The following is a 6,424-nucleotide window of genomic DNA, read 5'->3' as shown; positions in this document are numbered from 1 at the left end:
ATCATCCTCGCGGTAGCGGTTCCAGCAGTCCCGTGCATTGTGCCCGGGTTTGCCACATATTTGGCATGTGACCTTGGCGTTGGCGGATCCTTGTCCGCCGCCGTTGTTGTTGTTGTAGCGAGCCCCCCCCCCCCCTGGTGTTGTTGTTGAAGGGGGGTCGGCCTCCACGGCCTTGGCCGCGGCCTCCATTGCCACGACCACGCGGACCACCTCCACGTCCGCGCCCGCGCCCACGTGGCGCAGAGAAGTTGGCGGAGTAGTTGGCGGAGGATTTGAAGCCTCCGCTGCCGTCCATGCTTGATCCGCCGAGGAGCTCGGCGCGTTGGTCGAAATTCGACATTTGCGCGAACAGATCATCGAGCGTGATAGGCTCCGTGCGTGCATCGAGTGCCGACACGAGCGGGTTGTAGGTCTCATCAAGCCCTGCTAGTATGTATGAGATTAGTTCATCCTCGGCGAGTGGCTTACCAGCCGTGGCGAGTTCCTCCGCAAAGGACTTCATCTCGGCGAAGAAGGCTGGCACCGTCTTGTTCTCCTTTCTTGCATTGGCGAGGGCGATGCGGAGGTTGTTGATGCGGGAGCGTGAGGTTGAGGAGAACATGTTCTTGAGGGCGTCCCAAACCGCCTTGGCGTTCGTGAGCGCCGCCACTTGGATGAGGACCTCCTTGGTCAAGGAGTTGAGGAGGTACGAGAGCACCTCCTGATCTTGTGCCTCCCACGCGACGTAGGCTGGGTTCACCACGTCCTTGTCCTTGCCCTCCGCGTCCTTGGCGGTGAGGGTTTCTGCAGGCGCCGCCATGGTACCATCAAGATACCCGAAGAGCTGAGCGCCCCTGATCTTTGGGAGGACCTGGGCGCGCCATAGGAGGTAGTTCTCGCGAGTGAGTTTCTCGGAGACTTGGTGGTTGATGGTGACGATGGCTGGGGACGACATGTTTTGGTTTTGCTAGACAGAGGTAGAAGAGAATGGCTCTGATACCATATCAATTTGGTGGAATCGCTCACCTTGATCTCGGTGGCGGCTACGTGTTTATATCGGCCAGGAACAGCCCCTGGCGTGGCCATACAAAGGAAACTCCAATCAGCGCTTAATGGGCTTAATTGGAGAAGATTACAATCAGTATTAACTAGCCCTATTGACTAGGAGATAAACAGAAAAGGAAACAACCGATCCTTGCCGGTTGGTGCAGTTACAGCGTATACATGATTTTCGCTAACACACGGCCCCAACTGGAGGGTGGTCTCCGGCGCCACCGCCACCCTTGCCGCGGCGCTCATTTGGTGATCGACGATCGTACCCCTGCATGCAAGCCTAGGTAAAAGATTACGTAGTGGATTAGCGATTTTCTGCTGCCCGTTCAGTAGTTAGCTAGCTCGTACTGGTGGATTGGTGATGCAAATGTTGACCAGTGTTGGGTGGATCGTGTTTTAGCTTTGCTAGTTTAGGTGTGTGGCTTGATCTCTGGATGCATGTTCATCTGCATATGTATGTTCATCTGCATATGTACGTACTCTCGTACGTACTGGTGGATTGGTGATGCAAATGTTGACCAGTGGGTGGATCGTGCTTTAGCTTTGCTAGTTTAGCTGTGGCTGATCTCTGGATGCATGTCCATCTGCATATGTACGTACTAGAGATCGTATCACGAAATCAGTGTCCTTGTGCGTTCTGTGGTCGCACCTGTTGCGCAATGTACATATTTTGCTCGAATTAGTTCTTTCATATGGAGTACTCCCTCTCATTCATATATTACTTATCACTAGTATGGATATATCTAGAACTACATTATATTAGAGATAATTATTCATATCGATCCGAGGGGAGTACTACATTCGACGGGGAACCCCAATGAACCTAGCTCAGGAAATGGCCAAGTTGTGTTGTGGTGCGGCCTTGTGGGCACAACCGAAGCGAGAGAGGTACTATGGTGTGTCTTATGAACGCTGTTCATCGGTGTAACATGTTTGAGCCCCCGAATTTTCCTCTCTAGATGTTGTTAGCCTCTTTCCTTCTAGCTTTTTACTCATTGTAATGACCTCCCACTGCCCACTTTGGCTGTTAATATATACTTTAGGTTGGCTTTAGCCCGTTGTAGTTACAATCATCAAATGAATGAAAGGTGTAATGAAATCTTGTTATTTCATTAAAACTAAAAACATCTTGCTACTTCCGAAATACTTTCTAAAAATTCAACACATGCCTCTACTATTCTCTCCGATTCATAATAAGTGTCACTAATTTATTATGACTCCAGGACAAAGTTGTACTACACCAACGCCACTTATTATGTATCATAGGGAGTACAAAATTGAGAGTGATAATGGTTGGTTAGTACGTCGCTGAACTTTGCATTTTAACACTTTAGAAACTAGGAAATTAATCGTGTGGCCATCTAGGCAGGAAACCCATCACACCCTTAGCTCCCCATCTTGACTACCCTTGGCACAACCTTGTGAGCTTCGCTGCCCTCGTGTCCTCCAGCGCCATACCTGATGTCGAACTCTTGCAAAATTTCTTTATTAATCGGAAATAATTCATACAAAAGGCCATGATTGCTTGAATGAGAGATTTGAATAACTTTTCCTCATATGCATATACATAAGCTTTTTAGACCATCCATGCATATGAACCTTTAGCTTTCTCTGATGTGATCAAAAGCACCACTAGTGATCTTGTCTACTTTTCTAGGTAGACCCAAATACGCCTGGTGAAAGCTCCCACCGTACTACCAATAAGGACTTAATGCTCTCTTTATTAAGAAATATGCCACCTCATGTTGACATCACCATATTAGTTGATAATTTGAAAAATAAAAATGATTTATCTTCTAAACTACTATTCCAATTAGAGATCTGTGTTTTGGTGATTTTTCGCGGTAGCAGCAGACTAAGGTATTCGGATTGACCAATTAGTACTAAATAGTAACCATGATCATTTTACTTGATTAATGGATATATTATTAGATATTGCAATGATATGTATAATTAAATAGTTGGTGTTCTGGTGTGTCTAAGACCTAAGACATGGTATCATTCCACACAAACTAATATTGTGTAGCTTTGAATTGGTGCATACTAGCATATATGGGCCTACCAACCAATCTATTATAATATGGTAACTACGTATTAAATAGTATGACAGTATGATAAAATAATCTAAGAACGTGGAGTCTAATATCAAAGATTTCATTTGCAACTAAAGCAAGTGAAAAAGATCATTAATCGGGTTAGCGGTTCGAAAGATAAAAGGTTTTAATTCTAAGATTCTTGGAGATTCTCAATGTTGTTATCCCATGCATGCATGCAAGAAAGGAAAACAATCCACCACACAATCAGGCTTGCATTTGGCGTTGCCATGTTGTTTTGTCCATATTTCATTGATTCTTTGGGCACCTGGTAAAATTGCACTCAAAAATATAAGAATATCATTGGTGAAAGCAAGTGATTAACCCATGGTGACCGAACACTCACTCTTGTTCCTGGGTCCACATAAACCTCATAATTATTTAACAAAGAGGTAAACCTTCAGCACGTATTAGTAATAAATAAGGCGATATTGGTTCACCTTGTATCAACCCTATGGAGGGAAAAAAAAGGGGGAAATAATATACTCCATTCAGACATGCATGCATGGGATAACAACATGCATGCATGTCCTAAAAAAGTGTCCACGCTGAAATCAAGAAGAAGTGCAAGAAACCATATTGTCAAGTGAAACTTGAGATGATAAAAGCATACGATAGACTGGGATGTCACTATGTAGAATCAATGTTGTTGAGGCTAGGCTTTGATAGGAACATTGTGTGTCTGAATCTGATCACGAAGTGTCTCCTTGGTCAGATGTGCACTTTTTTAGGACACAAGCACACACAAAAGCACTTTGCTCTTCTCCAAAAACTTCATCCAAAAAACCTCTCATTTTATTTGCAATAGCATTCGCTGAAATAATCTTGTAAAGCACCTGGCAAAGATAGATGGGTTTATAAATTACAACTTTATATTGAGAAATATATTGAGGACTTAGGACCATTGCACTTATGGTTATTATTGTCGTATCATTGATTCCAACACCGCGCTAGTTATAGGTGGCGTGCGTTCGGTCAGTGTGCGAGGGAGTCGGTGACGCCTGTCTGCTGCATTGTCGAGCTTCGTTCACCAGATTGTGGAGCTTTAGAATGCGGGTCGACGGAGCAGGACCTTTTGAACTGGGCAAAGAAAAGAAAAAGGAAAATGAGAAATGTAGGGTGCCCTATTTGCGTGAACCTCACCGTCCCTACTAAAGAGCTAGCTATTCCGCCATTCTCAACGATCTTCCTATTCTCTTTTCGCTGCAGTGCCGTGAAAAAGAATCCACGGTGGCCTGGACGTTTTGATCTTTTCTTGAATCCTTGATACGCAGGACCTAGCACTACGGGAACAAACGGATACACCGACGGCCCCGCACCGTCGGCACAGTAAGGTTCACCGTCGGCACAGGCTCTGCCGACGGTGACCGTCGGCGTCTCCCCGTGGGCACAGCAGGCGTCGGGGTCTGCGCACGCACCGTCGGCGTAGCTGGTCACCGTCGGCACAGTCGTACGCCGACGGCTGGACGGTGGCCGTCGGCCGCCCCATCGTCGGCAGAGCCAACCAGCCGTCACGCCGGCTGCCGTCAACGTCCCCAGCTGTGCCGACGGTGACACCGTCGGCACAGTTTTGCTTTTTTTTTTCCCAGAACTGGCGGCAAAACGGTGGCATTCAAACTGGAAAAACGCGCGAAACCTGGGCCGGCTGTGCCGACGGTGTCACCGTCGGCACAGACCCTGACATTTGGCACAGATATGGGCCTGTGCCGACGGTGACACCGTCGGCACAGCTGCTGCCCAGATTTTTTTTATTTCCCTGATTTTGCTCCATTTGCACAGCTATTGCATATAAAATAGCAGTATCATATATGAATTGCACACATATAGCTCACATCACAGATAGCACACAAGCAATACGGTACATATAGTCATCCTACATAGATCATTCTACACATATAGCATGTGTCATGTAGCTAGTACAATGTAGAAACTATGGTGGTGCACCACCCAAGTGACGATCTAGCTCCAGACGATCTAGCTCCGAGTGGGTGAAGTGATGCCGCTGTATTTCGACGGTGCTCGGGGAGGTAGAACCACGACGAGAACCACCGGAAGCAGAACCATGCCGAGGTTCGGCAGAAGCACCAGGAGAATGGCGACCGGGGTGCATCGGCGTACCACAAGGAGTGTCGTTCCCGGATTCTCCCAATCCCTACATGTTGGAGGGAGTTAGCAACTTAGCCATGTCACACCAAGTTAGCAACTTAGCCAAGTTAGCAACTTACCGGGGTCAACTGACGCTGACGCTTGTACATGCAATAGAACTCCTCCTTGGACGGGAACACTGGCGTCGGCCCCGGATGAGGTGGCTCTGGGAGTGGTTCCTCTCGCACTCCAGTCATCATGAACCGAGTGAAACTCTGCAAGAAAAGGGAGAGATAGCTCAGATTCAAACATGGGGACTTATGATGTTTTGCAACCATAGAGATTGAAACTTACCGCCATCTGGTTGCTCGTCCACTGGACATAGGCATCTTTCACAAGGTCATGCTCCTTAATCTTCTCGAGATACTCCTCGTAAGCTACTGCATAGGCCGCCTCGAGCTGAGTCTACAATTTCAGAAATAATGCGTCTCATCAACATAGCCATTCAGGAACAAGAGTCAAAATAGAGGATGAAAGTGTGGATGACTTACATCTACCTCTACCCGAGAACGGCATGTAGTCCGCGAGGAGGTAGCGTAGCTGCCGGAGGGGAGGGTAGCCTTGATCTGCGTGAAGTTCCTCTGAGGCTTGAAACCCCCAGCAAGGCAGGCAGGACGTCCATGCGGCTGGCCGAACCCCGCCAGCATCATCGCCACCTCGTCGACCGGCTCGGTGATGGCGTGTATTTCACACGTTCGTTGGGCAACCCCAAGAGGAAGGTATGATGAGCACAGCAGCAAGTTTTCCCTCAGAAAGAAACCAAGGTTTATCGAACCAGGAGGAGCCAAGAAGCACGTTGAAGGTTGATGGCGGCGGGATGTAGTGCGGCGCAACACCGGAGATTCCGGCGCCAACGTGGAACCCGCACAACACAACCAAGCTACTTTGCCCCAACGAAACGAGTGAGGTTGTCAATCTCACCGGCTTGCTGTAACAAAGGATTAACCGTATTGTGTGGAAGATGATTGTTTGCGAGAGAAAACGAGTAGAAACAAGTATTGCAAGTAGATTGTATTTCGAGAAAGAGAATTGGACCGGGGTCCACGAGTTCACTAGAGGTGTCTCTCCCATAAGACGAACAAGCATGTTGGGTGAACAAATTACAGTTGGGCAATTGACAAATAAAGAGAGCATGACCATGCACATACATATCA

General features: G+C 47.5%; 1 non-coding gene across 1 annotated transcript; it reads right to left on the bottom strand.

Annotated features, from left to right (window-relative positions):
• Window positions 1-324: 324 nt before the first annotated feature.
• Window positions 325-463, bottom strand: LOC124650734. Its single transcript, XR_006987157.1, has one exon. It is a non-coding gene; the product is annotated as a small nucleolar RNA Z247 (small nucleolar RNA).
• Between the last annotated feature and the right edge of the window lie 5,961 nt (window positions 464-6,424).

The sequence above is a fragment of the Lolium rigidum genome, chromosome 4 (assembly GCF_022539505.1).
Source record: "Lolium rigidum isolate FL_2022 chromosome 4, APGP_CSIRO_Lrig_0.1, whole genome shotgun sequence".
Taxonomy (NCBI): Eukaryota; Viridiplantae; Streptophyta; class Magnoliopsida; order Poales; family Poaceae; genus Lolium; species Lolium rigidum.
The sequence above is the reverse complement of the archived record's forward strand: the minus strand, read 5'-3'. Positions and strand labels throughout refer to the sequence as shown.